The sequence below is a fragment of the Neocloeon triangulifer genome, unplaced genomic scaffold (genome assembly GCF_031216515.1).
Source record: "Neocloeon triangulifer isolate White Clay Creek 2 clone unplaced genomic scaffold, ASM3121651v1 ptg000016l, whole genome shotgun sequence".
Classification (NCBI taxonomy): domain Eukaryota; kingdom Metazoa; phylum Arthropoda; class Insecta; order Ephemeroptera; family Baetidae; genus Neocloeon; species Neocloeon triangulifer.
The window spans coordinates 633,210-650,514 of record NW_026775558.1 but is presented as its reverse complement, the minus strand read 5'-3'; the positions used below and the strand labels follow the sequence as shown (position 1 = coordinate 650,514).

Below are 17,305 nucleotides of genomic sequence, written 5' to 3'. Positions count from 1 at the left end.
GGAAGTTAGCTAGTTGGCTGGAAATTGGCCACTCGCGTCATTTGGGCGGATGTATCGAATATCGCCATACAATACAGAGCGAAACAGGCGGAGCATAATTCTGGATTCTCCCCTCCCCGCTACATGAAATAAAAATGGCCGCTCAGGAACTCGAAACATGTGTGAGCATAGGAAATTGGTTGTTTTTCTCGTTTTCTGCTGAATTTTGGCCGAGCCGATCGCCGTAAACACACGAAATGACCCTCTGTGCTTGTTATTGACGGCCTAGAACCAAATGTGAGAGAAGGTAGTGCTGCGAAACGGCTCAAATCGCTCTGGAACCGGTCAGGAAGTGCTCTGCGCCTGCAAGAAACACGGCGGAATCGCGTTTTTCTGCTAGAAAGCTGGTCTGCGAGTGGAATTTATTTAAACAAATTGAGTGTATCTTTCAAAGGGTGACTTCCTTCGTCTTATTTTATCATATTTAAACAAATAACCGGTCATTAAGCAGCCAATATATTATTTGAGACATTGAAAAACACTTGTCTTTCATCGAACCTCGCCGTCCTCGCCTTACACGTCATCTGCTTTTCGCATTAAAAATAGTTTGTAGCCAACTAACAATTGCCTATAATAATTAACAACAGCATAATTAATAAATAATACTATTTATCTTAAAAAAAAAAGATATTTTTGTTGCAGAATGTCAACCTACAAGCCCTACTACCTCTACGTGAGCTCGGAAAAGCTTTTCGCTGATGTTTCGTTATGTGATCATAATTGGCTATTTATAGACTCTTCCTGAAACTTACCTGGCGCCATAAATTAAAATGATAGAGCAGTACAAAATCAAATTTTAAAAAAGCATCAAACAAATAGGGTGAATTTTACCTAAATTTCAAAAGAATGAATTGCCCATACTCACTGTCTCTCTCTCTCCGTCTCTTTTTCTGGCAAAAAAAAAAACGAAGTAGAAAACAGAGGGAGGAGAGAGAGAGGCAAAGGAAGTTCATCTTTACAATAATACTGATTTTAATTCTTTCAGTTTGTGGCGTACTTCAGCAAGCCAAGCGCAAACGTCGATGGACTCGAAGCCAAGTTGGCGACGATGTTTGTAGCCTCGGCCTGATCTCACACCATCTCTCCATGCTTGTGCCTGACACTTGAGGTCACATTGAAATAGAGAGGCCCACTGGTGCTCAAAAGGAATGAAAATTTTTTAGACGAGCAGCAACGCCAGCAACGAAAAGGTGTGAGTTTTATTTAACAAGAAGTGAACCACCAATTCTCTCTCTCTCCGTCTCTTTTTCTGGCCAAAAAACTGAAAGTAGAAAACAGAGGGAGGAGAGAGAGAGAGAGAGAGAGAAAGGAAGTTCATCTTTACAATAATATTGATTTTAATTCTTTCAGTTTGTGGCGTACTTCAGCAAGCCAAGCGCAAAGGTCGATGGACTCGAAGCCAAGTTGGCGACGATTTTTGTAGCCTCGGCCTGATCTCACACCATCTCTCCATGCTTGTGCCTGACACTTGAGGTCGCATTGAAATAGAGAGGCCCACTGGTGCTCAAAAGGAATGAAAATATTTTAGACGAGCAGCAACGCCAGCAACGAAAAGGTGTGAGTTTTATTTGACAAGAAGTGAACCACCAATTCTCCCTCTCTCTCTCCGTCTCTTTTTCTGGCCAAAAAACTGAAAGTAGAAAACAGAGGGAGGAGAGAGAGAGAGAAAGGAAGTTCATCTTTACAATAATATTGATTTTAATTCTTTCAGTTTGTGGCGTACTTCAGCAAGCCAAGCGCAAAGGTCGATGGACTCGAAGCCAAGTTGGCGACGATTTTTGTAGCCTCGGCCTGATCTCACACCATCTCTCCATGCTTGTGCCTGACACTTGAGGTCACATTGAAATAGAGAGGCCCACTGGTGCTCAAAAGGAATGAAAATTTTTTAGACGAGCAGCAACGCCAGCAACGAAAAGGTGTGAGTTTTATTTAACAAGAAGTGAACCACCAATTCTCTCTCTCTCCGTCTCTTTTTCTGGCCAAAAAACTGAAAGTAGAAAACAGAGGGAGGAGAGAGAGAGAGAGAGAAAGGAAGTTCATCTTTACAATAATATTGATTTTAATTCTTTCAGTTTGTGGCGTACTTCAGCAAGCCAAGCGCAAAGGTCGATGGACTCGAAGCCAAGTTGGCGACGATTTTTGTAGCCTCGGCCTGATCTCACACCATCTCTCCATGCTTGTGCCTGACACTTGAGGTCACATTGAAATAGAGAGGCCCACTGGTGCTCAAAAGGAATGAAAATTTTTTAGACGAGCAGCAACGCCAGCAACGAAAAGGTGTGAGTTTTATTTGACAAGAAGTGAACCACCAATTCTCTCTCTCTCTCTCTCTCTCCGTCTCTTTTTCTGGCCAAAAAACTGAAAGTAGAAAACAGAGGGAGGAGAGAGAGAGAGAGAGAGAGAAAGGAAGTTCATCTTTACAATAATATTGATTTTAATTCTTTCAGTTTGTGGCGTACTTCAGCAAGCCAAGCGCAAAGGTCGATGGACTCGAAGCCAAGTTGGGCGACTTCAGCAAGACAATTGACATTTGAGGTCACTTTATCGACTTCTGCAAGCATTTTTCTGATGCTATTTTTCCTATTCGATGTGTATTATACTATGATTCAAGATTCAAGATTTCTTTATTTTGTTAAGCATTATATACCACATAACATACATAGTAAATAACAGCTTTTTAAAATAAGTCAGTGTACATGGCATTATTTAAACGATAAAATTCGTTCAAGTCATAGAATTTGTGCTCTAACACAAAAGCTTTCACCATTTTTACAAGAACCTCGTCATTTTCGAGGACTTTTAAAGATATCGGTAATGCATTAAATATTCTGGGGATCATGATTTCTGGGTTTTCTACAGATTTCTTAAGCTTTACTTCTTTCACAACCAAATCATTACAGCAAAGATTAGTCTGATTATGTCTAGTCACTCTCCTTGTATCTACAGTATCACTATATTTCTGAAATAGGTTTCGGTTTTGCACCAAGAATTTTATACATTCAAGTATATACAACGATGATTTTTGTTTGATGCGTTTGATGGTAATAAAATTTACATGATTTATATGTATTTTTATATATGCAGAAAGAAATAATATTTTTCCCTCACCTATAAAAGCTTCAAAATCTAATAAGTCTTCTTATAAAAAAAAAAAAAAAAAAAAACAGAAATAAATTGAACAGTTACAAGTTTCATTATCCTGACTCGCCTCTACTTGAAAGCCAGCCTGACAAAAGAGTTCATCACTGCATGAGCTGTTCAATTCTGAAAAAATTGGTTGGATTGCGATTTTTATAAATCAATGCATATTCCGGCGCCGTGCTGGCGCGTCATGGCGCTCGAGCGCAGCAGATTTCCTTTATGTGCCGGTGCCGTTTTAGAATTGCAGTTCCCAGTCACGTTTTTTAGTTTATGGTAGATATATAACAAATTAAAAGAAAATGCCACAATGTGGGGCTTATTTGTGCAAAGAGAGTTCTACCCAAAGAAAAAGGGACATGCAAAAGCTTGAAATTTGTTCTTCTGCTTCGATTCGAAACGATGCTGATGCTGAAGAAAAAGTGGAGACTTTGGTAAAAACCTACAAGGATGAAAGCGCAGAATTCTTGGAAGCCTTATTCAGAGACACTGACGTACCCCTCGATGGAACCCTGCTGAGATTTTTTAATTTGCCAAAAGATGAGGACATTAAAAGACGGTGGTTTGTTCTTGGTGGTCGTGAAATTTCATCATACAGCAAGCACACAGTGTTCTGCTCCCGTCATTTCGATAGAACACAGTATGATGTGTCCACTTTGGCAAAGTACAAGTATCATGTACCACCAGGGACCCGAATGCTCAAACCAGATGCAGTTCCAACTCGGAATTTGCCAAAAGTCACTCCTCCTACGCAAACTCAATTGAAAAGGTCCGAAAAAATGTTCAAAAGGAAACTTGAAGATGAAAGGTAATATTGTTATTCAGGTTATTATTAGGATAATTTTTTTTTATAATATTTCAGGACAGGGGCAGCTTGCGATAGTCGCGATCCAAAAATGGTCTGCACTGAGGTGCAAGTGACCATGCCTTCCTTTGCAATAGAGTCCGATGTTCAGTCTGCAGAGCCTGAAATGTGAAGAATAACATGCATATATACAATAAATGTGTAATCATATAATTTTATTTTCCTTACTTAAAGGTTGCCGCACACAAGCTCCGCAGTGTCAGACTTTGATTCCGGCAACGTCGAAGAGGATCAATCAGCCACTCCTCAAAATACGATGGCTCCATTTGCAACACCTGAAAATTCAAATTATCGAGAGTTAGTTCAATCCCTCAAAATTTTGAATGGGTAAAAGACACTGTTCATTTTATTAAATTACCTACAAAACCTACATCCGTCCTGTGCTGGAATATGGCACAGAAATCTTCATTACGGCCTCTGACAAGGACTTTTCCCTTGTCAGCAAAATTCAAAATCAGGCACTCCGCCTTTGTTCCGGCGCCATAAAAACGACGCCCATTGATGCCATGGAGGCCTGGTGCAAGGTCGAACCTCTTCAACAGAGACGGGATTTGCGCGCCATCATCCTACACGAAAAGATGATTCGATTACATCAAGGGTACTGGAACACATGTCCTGCAACAACCACTAAGGCGCATACCTCTTTCATTCAGCAAGTCATGACCTTAAAGGAAGTCTATTGCCCGGAGCTCAACTACATCAGTCGGATTGATTTCGACACGGGCTGGGCTACAAGGCTTCTGGAAGTTAACCTTTCTGCTGTCCAACCTCCCCGCCTACATATCGACGGACTTTCCAACAAGGAGGATGACGTGGACAAAAAAAAAGAGACTCGCCCTCACACACATTCAAAATCACTTTCCTTGGTCCATCTGGACTCACATCTTTACAGACGGGTCGAGAAATAATACAAAGAAGTCTGTTGGCTGCGGCATCTACAGCCTCCTCTTCGAAGAGCATCACCCGCTGGACCCAAACGCCACCCACTTTGAAGCTGAGGCAATGGCCATCGTCTTGGCTGTTGAAAAAGTGGCGTCCGTAGAACTGAAAGGCATGAAGAAGAACATCGTCATCCTCAGCGACAGCCAATCCGCCATACATTTCCTATCAAACATCTCAAATACTAGCAACATCTCTCTTCGTTACAAAAAAGCCATTGAAACTCTTTCTAACAAAAATTTTCTAGTCACTCTACAGTGGATTCCTAGCCACTGCAAAATTTTAGGAAACGAGAAGGCTGACTACCTCGCCAAACTTGGAGCCAACAAAGTCCCTCCTCCACCTAGGGGCTCTGACTTCAAGAACACAAAGGCCGTCATCAAAGACAAAGAGCACCTATTTAGGTGCCCCGAACTTAAGTTAGATGTCGACGCATTACCTGACCATTGGAGCAGGATAGAAAAAGAAGCCCATGTCTACTGGATAGCTAGGAAGAAGAATGACTTAAAACTCAAACCTTCGGCATAAGAAGAAAAAAAAAAAAAAAATTTTATTAAATGAGTATATATAGAAATACATTTTTTATAGCATTAAAGAAAAGTTAGATACAAGTTGCAGCAAAGACCCTAACTGTAGACTTGCACCATTGCCAGTTAATGCAAATCCTTTTGATCCGTAAGTGCTTATTTTAACAAAATTATCAAATTTCTTTAAGCTTCATTTCATTACAGATCTATCCTATCAAACATGGGATCAAAAGGTGGCGTTTATTACACAAAGAAACTTGGAGCTCATGAGAGACAAAGAAAAGCTGCAGAAACACAACAGCAAATTGGAGAAGAAGGTCCATGTCTATGAAAGGCAACTGGCAAAACTAAAATCAGATAGACAAACACTTTATGAGCAGATGGAAAAACACGGAGGGGCTGTAAGTGAAAAAGCAAGAGACGAGATCATCAGAAATGCGCTCAGCTATCATTTCACAAAACCTCAGTTGGACCGCATCTTGTTGAAAAAGAATAGCAGGTGGAATGAAGCAGATTACATCAATGCACTTATTCTGGTGACATTAAGCTCAAGAGCCTATAGGAAAATGAGAATCCTGTACAACTACCCACTTCCGAGCATCTCATCAGTTAAGTCATTTGCCTCTAAACTTCATTCAGGCCCAGGACTGATGTTGAACAATCTTCGGCTCATGCAGGTAGAGTGCGAAGGCCTTCCAAAGTTCAAGAAACTAGTTTGCTTAACAGCAGACGAGGTCAAGATTAATTCAAATTTTACTTACTACGCCAAAGAAGATCGAGTTCTTGGACGTCACTATCAAGCTCAAGTAATGCAAGCTCGAGCTCTTTTTGGAAACTTCAAGAATGAAGTTTACTATAATTTTGATACAAAACTGACCAAAAATTTGATCGATGAGGTAGTGGCAGCGCTTTACGCTCACGGCGAATTGGAAGTTATAACTCTTGACACGGATCTGGGCCCTACCAACAGAGGACTTTTCACAGAGCTGAAAGTGACAATGGAGAATCCGCGTTTTGAGCATATTATTACGGGAGAGAGTATTTTTGCGCTCACAGATGGTCCCCATGATGTGAAGAATGGCAGAAACCACTTGTTCGACCGAGGCTTCATCTTAAATCCGGATGATCCCAAAAGCAAGCAAATGGTAGCTTGCAAAGCTCCACTCAAGGAACTCCTCAGCCTCCAAGATTCAGCTGAATTCTCCCAACATAAATTAACTTGGAAACATCTAGAGGCACGAGAGATGGATCGCCAAAAAGTTGATTTAGCTGCGCAAACACTTTCAGCCTCTGTGGCCAAATGCTTGTTGGAGGCAAAAGCGGCGGGCAAGCTGAAATCTCCTCACTGTGAGGTAATTTGTACCTGGTTTATGTGTAAATTGTAGTTTTTCTGAAAATAATTATAAATTATTTCAGGCCACAAGTAAATTCTGCAAGGTTTTTAATGACTGGTTTGACATTTTCAATGTGCACGAGGATCTCAGGCTGAAAGAAGAGTTTAGGGGCAAAGAAGAATCCATTCCAGTCACTAAACTTCCTTTTGGGGTCTGTTATGATGAGCAAAAGGCTGCTTTGGACGAGATCTTAGAGGTAAAAATTTATTTTCCAGATTAATGAATCTTTAGTTTCTTAAATTACTGTGAATTCAGTTTCTAGAATCAATGAGGCCGCGCAGCAAAGAAGCTCCAGGAAATCCCACAGGAATGCTCTTTTTCCATAAAGGAATGATCCAGAACGTGGCAGCATTGAAAGGTCTCTTTGAAGACTTGAAGAGGCGCTTTCCCGGAGAAGAAATTGCCATTCATACCTATCGGATCTGTCAGGATGGTCTCGAAATCCTGTTTTCAGTGATTAGAGCTGCAGGAGGAACTAACATCTGTCCAAATCCAGTGGACTTCATTTATAGAATCTCCAACAATAGCATCATCAAGTCTCCAAGTCTCTGTGTTGGGGATAAAAGCAATGTCAAAGCTCTGGACAATCAAGTCACTTCTCTCACAGGCCAAGTACGTTGAAAAAAAAGACTAAACTAAGAAATAGGCCTAAAACTCTAATTATTTTTAGATTTAAAACAACAAAAAATACAGATTCGCAGGATATTTTAAACTTCACACTATTAAAACTATTACATATTTTCAGGCCCTCTCAAATTTACTGGATGAAGAAATTGACCCGGAGGATGCGGAGGAGGCACTTGATTTGGAGGAGGCACCATTCACCGAAAATATGGAAATCTCAGACGTAGAAGACTTGACTGAAGATGGTGAACTGCCTGCAGATGAAGACGACTCCGAGCAGGAGGAGGAGGACACTGCTTCTGAAGATTCATCATCGGATTCATCAAGTGAAAGCGAATCTGAAAAAGAGATTGGTGAGGCACCTGAAGACATTGGAGACATAGAAAAAGGTGCATATCGAGATGGCGTCATTGGCTTGGCTGGAGTTGTGTCATTTCGCCTGAGAGAAGAGTTCCCAGAACTCAGATCTGACAGCATACCTGGAAATATTCCAGCTTGGGTCCATCCTTATTCTAAAAAGGGGCGCTTTTCACCCTCAGACAAATTCGAAAAGGCGGCGATCAAAATGGACAAAATTTTTCAAAAGATGAACGGGAAAGCAGTGGATAAGGAAAAAGGAATCATGGCAAGATTTGTTGAGAAAGCTGTTAGGAAGAACATTGAAGCCCCAGTCAAAGCAATAAAAACTTTTGGTTTCCTACGACTCTGTGTTCGGTTAAGATGCCTCAACCAAGCAAAAAACAAAAATAAAAGTGATGTTGTTAGTGTGATGAAAAAAGCTAAGTGGAACAAAAATACTAGAGCTGCTAGGACAAAGAAAATCTGGCAGCAGTAGGCTGTAGAATAATATTTGTTTAATTTGTTAAAATTACCTTATATTGCTGATGTTCAATTCTCAGCAATTCCGATTTCCAGGATGGCTTGAGACTCTTGAAACTATCTCAAATTTTTTTTTAATTCAGACACCTCATATATCAGGCGGTATGGAGATGGTGTGAGATTAGGCCGAGGCTACAAAAATCGTCGCCAACTTGGCTTCGAGTCCATCGACGTTTGCGCTTGGCTTGCTTAAGTACGCCACAAACTGAAAGAATTAAAATCAATATTATTGTAAAGATGAACTTCCTTTGTCTCTCTCTCTCCTCCCTCTGTTTTCTACTTTCAGTTTTTTGGCCAGAAAAAGAGACGGAGAGAGAGAGAGAGAGAGAGAGAGAGAGAGAGAGAGAGAGAGAGAGAGAGAGAGAGAGAGAGAGAGAGAGAGAGAGAGAATTGGTGGTTCACTTCTTGTTAAATAAAACTCACACCTTTTCGTTGCTGGCGTTGCTGCTCGTCTAAAAAATTTTCATTCCTTTTGAGCACCAGTGGGCCTCTCTATTTCAATGTGACCTCAAGTGTCAGGCACAAGAATGGAGAGATGGTGTGAGATCAGGCCGAGGCTACAAAAATCGTCGCCCACTTGGCTTCGAGTCCATCGACGTTTGCGCTTGGCTTGCTGAAGTACGCCACAAACTGAAAGAATTAAAATCAATATTATTGTAAAGATGAACTTCCTTTCTCTCTCTCTCCTCCCTCTGTTTTCTACTTTCAGTTTTTTGGCCAGAAAAAGAGACGGAGAGAGAGAGAGAGAGAGAGAGAGAGAGAATTGGTGGTTCACTTCTTGTCAAATAAAACTCACACCTTTTCGTTGCTGGCGTTGCTGCTCGTCTAAAAAATTTTCATTCCTTTTGAGCACCAGTGGGCCTCTCTATTTCAATGTGACCTCAAGTGTCTGGCACAAGCATGGAGAGATGGTGTGAGATCAGGCCGAGGCTACAAAAATCGTCGCCAACTTGGCTTCGAGTCCATCGACGTTTGCGCTTGGCTTGCTGAAGTACGCCACAAACTGAAAGAATTAAAATCAATATTATTGTAAAGATGAACTTCCTTTCTCTCTCTCTCCTCCCTCTGTTTTCTACTTTCAGTTTTTTGGCCAGAAAAAGAGACGGAGAGAGAGAGAGAGAGAGAGAATTGGTGGTTCACTTCTTGTCAAATAAAACTCACACCTTTTCGTTGCTGGCGTTGCTGCTCGTCTAAAAAATTTTCATTCCTTTTGAGCACCAATGGGCCTCTCTATTTCAATGTGACCTCAAGTGTCTGGCACAAGCATGGAGAGATGGTGTGAGATCAGGCCGAGGCTACAAAAATCGTCGCCAACTTGGCTTCGAGTCCATCGACGTTTGCGCTTGGCTTGCTGAAGTACGCCACAAACTGAAAGAATTAAAATCAATATTATTGTAAAGATGAACTTCCTTTCTCTCTCTCTCCTCCCTCTGTTTTCTACTTTCAGTTTTTTGGCCAGAAAAAGAGACGGAGAGAGAGAGAATTGGTGGTTCACTTCTTGTTAAATAAAACTCACACCTTTTCGTTGCTGGCGTTGCTGCTCGTCTAAAAAATTTTCATTCCTTTTGAGCACCAGTGGGCCTCTCTATTTCAATGTGACCTCAAGTGTCAGGCACAAGCATGGAGAGATGGTGTGAGATCAGGCCGAGGCTACAAAAATCGTCGCCAACTTGGCTTCAAGTCCATCGACCTTTGCGCTTAGCTTGCTGAAGTACGCCACAAACTGAAAGAATTAAAATCAATATTATTGTAAAGATGAACTTCCTTTCTCTCTTGAATTGAATTGAATCTTGAATCTCTCCTCCCTCTGTTTTCTACTTTCAGTTTTTTGGCCAGAAAAAGAGACGGAGAGAGAGAGAATTGGTGGTTCACTTCTTGTTAAATAAAACTCACACCTTTTCGTTGCTGGCGTTGCTGCTCGTCTAAAAAATTTTCATTCCTTTTGAGCACCAGTGGGCCTCTCTATTTCAATGTGACCTCAAGTGTCAGGCACAAGCATGGAGAGATGGTGTGAGATCAGGCCGAGGCTACAAAAATCGTCGCCAACTTGGCTTCGAGTCCATCGACCTTTGCGCTTGGCTTGCTGAAGTACGCCACAAACTGAAAGAATTAAAATCAATATTATTGTAAAGATGAACTTCCTTTCTCTCTCTCTCTCCTCCCTCTGTTTTCTACTTTCAGTTTTTTGGCCAGAAAAAAAGAGACGGAGAGAGAGAGAGAGAGAGAGAGAGAGAGAGAATTGGTGGTTCACTTCTTGTCAAATAAAACTCACACCTTTTCGTTGCTGGCGTTGCTGCTCGTCTAAAAAATTTTCATTCCTTTTGAGCACCAGTGGGCCTCTCTATTTCAATGTGACCTCAAGTGTCAGGCACAAGCATGGAGAGATGGTGTGAGATCAGGCCGAGGCTACAAAAATCGTCGCCAACTTGGCTTCGAGTCCATCGACGTTTGCGCTTGGCTTGCTGAAGTACGCCACAAACTGAAAGAATTAAAATCAATATTATTGTAAAGATGAACTTCCTTTCTCTCTCTCTCCTCCCTCTGTTTTCTACTTTCAGTTTTTTGGCCAGAAAAAGAGACGGAGAGAGAGAGAATTGGTGGTTCACTTCTTGTTAAATAAAACTCACACCTTTTCGTTGCTGGCGTTGCGGCTCGTCTAAAAAAATTTTCATTCCTTTTGAGCACCAGTGGGCCTCTCTATTTCAATGTGACCTCAAGTGTCAGGCACAAGCATGGAGAGATGGTGTGAGATCAGGCCGAGGCTACAAAAATCGTCGCCAACTTGGCTTCGAGTCCATCGACCTTTGCGCTTGGCTTGCTGAAGTACGCCACAAACTGAAAGAATTAAAATCAATATTATTGTAAAGATGAACTTCCTTTCTCTCTCTCTCCTCCCTCTGTTTTCTACTTTCAGTTTTTTGGCCAGAAAAAGAGACGGAGAGAGAGAGAGAGAGAATTTGTGGTTCACTTCTTGTCAAATAAAACTCACACCTTTTCGTTGCTGGCGTTGCTGCTCGTCTAAAAAATTTTCATTCCTTTTGAGCACCAATGGGCCTCTCTATTTCAATGTGACCTCAAGTGTCTGGCACAAGCATGGAGAGATGGTGTGAGATCAGGCCGAGGCTACAAAAATCGTCGCCAACTTGGCTTCGAGTCCATCGACGTTTGCGCTTGGCTTGCTGAAGTACGCCACAAACTGAAAGAATTAAAATCAATATTATTGTAAAGATGAACTTCCTTTCTCTCTCTCTCTCTCTCTCCTCCCTCTGTTTTCTACTTTCAGTTTTTTGGCCAGAAAAAGAGACGGAGAGAGAGAGAATTGGTGGTTCACTTCTTGTTAAATAAAACTCACACCTTTTCGTTGCTGGCGTTGCTGCTCGTCTAAAAAATTTTCATTCCTTTTGAGCACCAGTGGGCCTCTCTATTTCAATGTGACCTCAAGTGTCAGGCACAAGCATGGAGAGATGGTGTGAGATCAGGCCGAGGCTACAAAAATTGTCGCCAACTTGGCTTCGAGTCCATCGACGTTTGCGCTTGGCTTGCTGAAGTACGCCACAAACTGAAAGAATTAAAATCAATATTATTGTAAAGATGAACTTCCTTTGTCTCTCTCTCTCCTCCCTCTGTTTTCTACTTTCAGTTTTTTGGCCAGAAAAAGAGACGGAGAGAGAGAGAATTGGTGGTTCACTTCTTGTTAAATAAAACTCACACCTTTTCGTTGCTGGCGTTGCTGCTCGTCTAAAAAATTTTCATTCCTTTTGAGCACCAGTGGGCCTCTCTATTTCAATGTGACCTCAAGTGTCAGGCACAAGCATGGAGAGATGGTGTGAGATCAGGCCGAGGCTACAAAAATCGTCGCCAACTTGGCTTCGAGTCCATCGACCTTTGCGCTTGGCTTGCTGAAGTACGCCACAAACTGAAAGAATTAAAATCAATATTATTGTAAAGATGAACTTCCTTTCTCTCTCTCTCCTCCCTCTGTTTTCTACTTTCAGTTTTTTGGCCAGAAAAAGAGACGGAGAGAGAGAGAGAGAGAATTGGTGGTTCACTTCTTGTCAAATAAAACTCACACCTTTTCGTTGCTGGCGTTGCTGCTCGTCTAAAAAATTTTCATTCCTTTTGAGCTCCAGTGGGCCTCTCTATTTCAATGTGACCTCAAGTGTCTGGCACAAGCATGGAGAGATGGTGTGAGATCAGGCCGAGGCTAAAAAATCGTCGCCAACTTGGCTTCGAGTCCATCCACGTTTGCGCTTGGCTTGCTGAAGTACGCCACAAACTGAAAGAATTAAAATCAATATTATTGTAAAGATGAACTTCCTTTCTCTCTCTCTCTCTCTCCTCCCTCTGTTTTCTACTTTCAGTTTTTTGGCCAGAAAAAGAGACGGAGAGAGAGAGAATTGGTGGTTCACTTCTTGTTAAATAAAACTCACACCTTTTCGTTGCTGGCGTTGCTGCTCGTCTAAAAAATTTTCATTCCTTTTGAGCACCAGTGGGCCTCTCTATTTCAATGTGACCTCAAGTGTCAGGCACAAGCATGGAGAGATGGTGTGAGATCAGGCCGAGGCTACAAAAATCGTCGCCAACTTGGCTTCGAGTCCATCGACCTTTGCGCTTGGCTTGCTGAAGTACGCCACAAACTGAAAGAATTAAAATCAATATTATTGTAAAGATGAACTTCCTTTCTCTCTCTCTCCTCCCTCTGTTTTCTACTTTCAGTTTTTTGGCCAGAAAAAGAGACGGAGAGAGAGAGAGAGAGAATTTGTGGTTCACTTCTTGTCAAATAAAACTCACACCTTTTCGTTGCTGGCGTTGCTGCTCGTCTAAAAAATTTTCATTCCTTTTGAGCACCAATGGGCCTCTCTATTTCAATGTGACCTCAAGTGTCTGGCACAAGCATGGAGAGATGGTGTGAGATCAGGCCGAGGCTACAAAAATCGTCGCCAACTTGGCTTCGAGTCCATCGACGTTTGCGCTTGGCTTGCTGAAGTACGCCACAAACTGAAAGAATTAAAATCAATATTATTGTAAAGATGAACTTCCTTTCTCTCTCTCTCTCTCTCTCTCTCCTCCCTCTGTTTTCTACTTTCAGTTTTTTGGCCAGAAAAAGAGACGGAGAGAGAGAGAATTGGTGGTTCACTTCTTGTTAAATAAAACTCACACCTTTTCGTTGCTGGCGTTGCTGCTCGTCTAAAAAATTTTCATTCCTTTTGAGCACCAGTGGGCCTCTCTATTTCAATGTGACCTCAAGTGTCAGGCACAAGCATGGAGAGATGGTGTGAGATCAGGCCGAGGCTACAAAAATTGTCGCCAACTTGGCTTCGAGTCCATCGACGTTTGCGCTTGGCTTGCTGAAGTACGCCACAAACTGAAAGAATTAAAATCAATATTATTGTAAAGATGAACTTCCTTTCTCTCTCTCTCTCTCTCTCCTCCCTCTGTTTTCTACTTTCAGTTTTTTGGCCAGAAAAAGAGACGGAGAGAGAGAGAATTGGTGGTTCACTTCTTGTTAAATAAAACTCACACCTTTTCGTTGCTGGCGTTGCTGCTCGTCTAAAAAATTTTCATTCCTTTTGAGCACCAGTGGGCCTCTCTATTTCAATGTGACCTCAAGTGTCTGGCACAAGCATGGAGAGATGGTGTGAGATCAGGCCGAGGCTACAAAAATTGTCGCCAACTTGGCTTCGAGTCCATCAACGTTTGCGCTTGGCTTGCTGAAGTACGCCACAAACTGAAAGAATTAAAATCAATATTATTGTAAAGATGAACTTCCTTACTCTCTCTCTCCTCCCTCTGTTTTCTACTTTCAGTTTTTTGGCCAGAAAAAGAGACGGAGAGAGAGAGAGAGAGAATTGGTGGTTCACTTCTTGTCAAATAATACTCACACCTCATCGTTGCTGGCGTTGCTGCTCCTCTAAAAAATTTTCATTCCTTTTGAGCACCAGTGGGCCTCTCTATTTCAATGTGACCTCAAGTGTCTGGCACAAGCATGGAGAGATGGTGTGAGATCAGGCCGAGGCTACAAAAATCGTCGCCAACTTGGCTTCGAGTCCATCGACGTTTGCGCTTGGCTTGCTGAAGTACGCCACAAACTGAAAGAATTAAAATCAATATTATTGTAAAGATGAACTTCCTTTCTCTCTCTCTCTCTCTCCTCCCTCTGTTTTCTACTTTCAGTTTTTTGGCCAGAAAAAGAGACGGAGAGAGAGAGAATTGGTGGTTCACTTCTTGTTAAATAAAACTCACACCTTTTCGTTGCTGGCGTTGCTGCTCGTCTAAAAAATTTTCATTATTTTTGAGCACCAGTGGGCCTCTCTATTTCAATGTGACCTCAAGTGTCAGGCACAAGCATGGAGAGATGGTGTGAGATCAGGCCGAGGCTACAAAAATCGTCGCCAACTTGGCTTCGAGTCCATCGACCTTTGCGCTTGGCTTGCTGAAGTACGCCATAAACGTAAAGAATTAAAATCAATATTATTGTAAAGATGAACTTCCTTTCTCTCTCTCTCCTCCCTCTGTTTTCTACTTTCAGTTTTTTGGCCAGAAAAAGAGACGGAGAGAGAGAGAGAGCGAATTGGTGGTTCACTTCTTGTCAAATAAAACTCACACCTTTTCGTTGCTGGCGTTGCTGCTCGTCTAAAAAATTTTCATTCCTTTTGAGCACCAGTGGGCCTCTCTATTTCAATGTGACCTCAAGTGTCAGGCACAAGCATGGAGAGATGGTGTGAGATCAGGCCGAGGCTACAAAAATCGTCGCCAACTTGGCTTCGAGTCCATCGACCTTTGCGCTTGGCTTGCTGAAGTACGCCACAAACTGAAAGAATTAAAATCAATATTATTGTAAAGATGAACTTCCTTTCTCTCTCTCTCTCTCTCCTCCCTCTGTTTTCTACTTTCAGTTTTTTGGCCAGAAAAAGAGACGGAGAGAGAGAGAGAATTGGTGGTTCACTTCTTGTTAAATAAAACTCACACCTTTTCGTTGCTGGCGTTGCTGCTCGTCTAAAAAATTTTCATTCCTTTTGAGCACCAGTGGGCCTCTCTATTTCAATGTGACCTCAAGTGTCTGGCACAAGCATGGAGAGATGGTGTGAGATTAGGCCGAGGAAAGTTGCAGGGGCTTGTCGACGACAGAAAGCACGTTTGCTTCCTTGAGAGGCGCCCACCATTCATGGTGATCAAGGCTGCTCTTTGCTAAGCTGCAGCCAAACCTGAAATTGAAAATATAAATTAAACTTTGAAATTTAATCATTTTCTGCTTTTATATTTTGGTGGGCAGCAGAGTCGACTGACAAAGAAATATGGGAATCAGAACAGAACGAGAACATAAGTATCGGCAAAGGACGAGTTGTAGAGCCAAGTCCGGAATGTTTCAAATCGTATTTTAGCTGTTCTGTCGACCGCGATTCGTGCAAATAGATTCAATTTAGACAAAGGACATAACCCTTTTAGAAAAACTCACGTGCCTTGTCCTTTGTTTATGGAAATCCGCCCGCAGACCGGCGTTCTTTCACAAACCACCTTGTTTTCGTAATGAGAACCACACTTCCCGACAGGTTCCTGAGCATTTGTGACCGTTTCGCCGCACTTATTTGCCAATATTTCGTTGCTAAGTTGTTCATAACCTACTAATCGACTTGAATCGGACATTTTTTGCGATCCGCCCGGTCATATTCAAGCAGAAAACGAGATTATTAAAGAAGTTTCCATTTCACCTATGCAAAGTGTTCCTGAGCGGCCATTACTCTGACGTCAGAGGTTGGGGGGATTGGGGGGAATGTCTCGCTTTATTTCTGACCGTGCTCATCAGATGGGGGTCTAAGTGACACTTATGAAGACCCTACGTTTTCACATTTTTTCAATGAATTCCAAGTCGTATATTTATTGGTACCTGACGATATATGTCGATTTTTATGATCGGACTTAGAATTAAAAATTCAAAATATTAGGTACTTGGTACTTATAAATATTTTTTTTGACTTTCTGAAAAGGTCTCAGTGACACACATGAAGACCCTACGTTTTCACATTTTTTTCAATGAATTCCAAGTCGTATATTTATTGGTACCTGACGATATATGTCGATTTTTATGATCGGACTTAGAATTAAAAATTCAAAATATGAGGCACTTGGTACTTATAAATATTTTTTTTGACTTTCTGAAAAGGTCTAAGTGACACTTATGAAGACCCTACGTTTTCACATTTTTTCAATGAATTCCAAGACGTATATTTATTGGTACCTGACGATATATGTCGATTTTTATGATCGGACTTAGAATTAAAAATTCAAAATATGAGGTACTTGGTACTTATAAATATTTTTTTTGACTTTCTGAAAAGGTCTCAGTGACACTTATGAAGACCCTACGTTTTCACATTTTTTTTTTAATTCCAAGTCGTATATTTATTGGTACCTGACGATATATGTCGATTTTTATGATCGGACTTAGAATTAAAAATTCAAAATATGAGGTACTTGGTACTTATAAATATTTTTTCTGACTTTCTGAAAAGGTCTCAGTGACACACATGAAGACCCTACGTTTTCACATTTTTTTCAATGAATTCCAAGTCGTATATTTATTGGTACCTGACGATATATGTCGATTTTTATGATCGGACTTAGAATTAAAAATTCAAAATATGAGGTACTTGGTACTTATAAATATTTTTTTTGACTTTCTGAAAAGGTCTCAGTGACACTTATGAAGACCCTACGTTTTCACATTTTTTTCAATGAATTCCAAGTCGTATATTTATTGGTACCTGACGATATATGTCGATTTTTATGATCGGACTTAGAATTAAAAATTCAAAATATGAGGTACTTGGTACTTATAAATATTTTTTTTGACTTTCTGAAAAGGTCTCAGTGACACTTATGAAGACCCTACGTTTTCACAT

General features: G+C 41.2%; 2 long non-coding RNA genes across 2 annotated transcripts; both read right to left on the bottom strand.

Annotated features, from left to right (window-relative positions):
* Positions 1-7,441: 7,441 nt before the first annotated feature.
* Positions 7,442-8,943, bottom strand: LOC132202898 (uncharacterized). Its single transcript, XR_009442416.1, has 3 exons — positions 8,831-8,943; positions 8,399-8,610; positions 7,442-7,864 (listed from the first exon to the last, which is right to left on the bottom strand). It is a non-coding gene; the product is annotated as an uncharacterized LOC132202898 (long non-coding RNA).
* A 6,134-nt stretch (positions 8,944-15,077) lies between these two features.
* Positions 15,078-16,126, bottom strand: LOC132202903 (uncharacterized). Its single transcript, XR_009442419.1, has 3 exons — positions 15,862-16,126; positions 15,375-15,610; positions 15,078-15,216 (listed from the first exon to the last, which is right to left on the bottom strand). It is a non-coding gene; the product is annotated as an uncharacterized LOC132202903 (long non-coding RNA).
* Between the last annotated feature and the right edge of the window lie 1,179 nt (positions 16,127-17,305).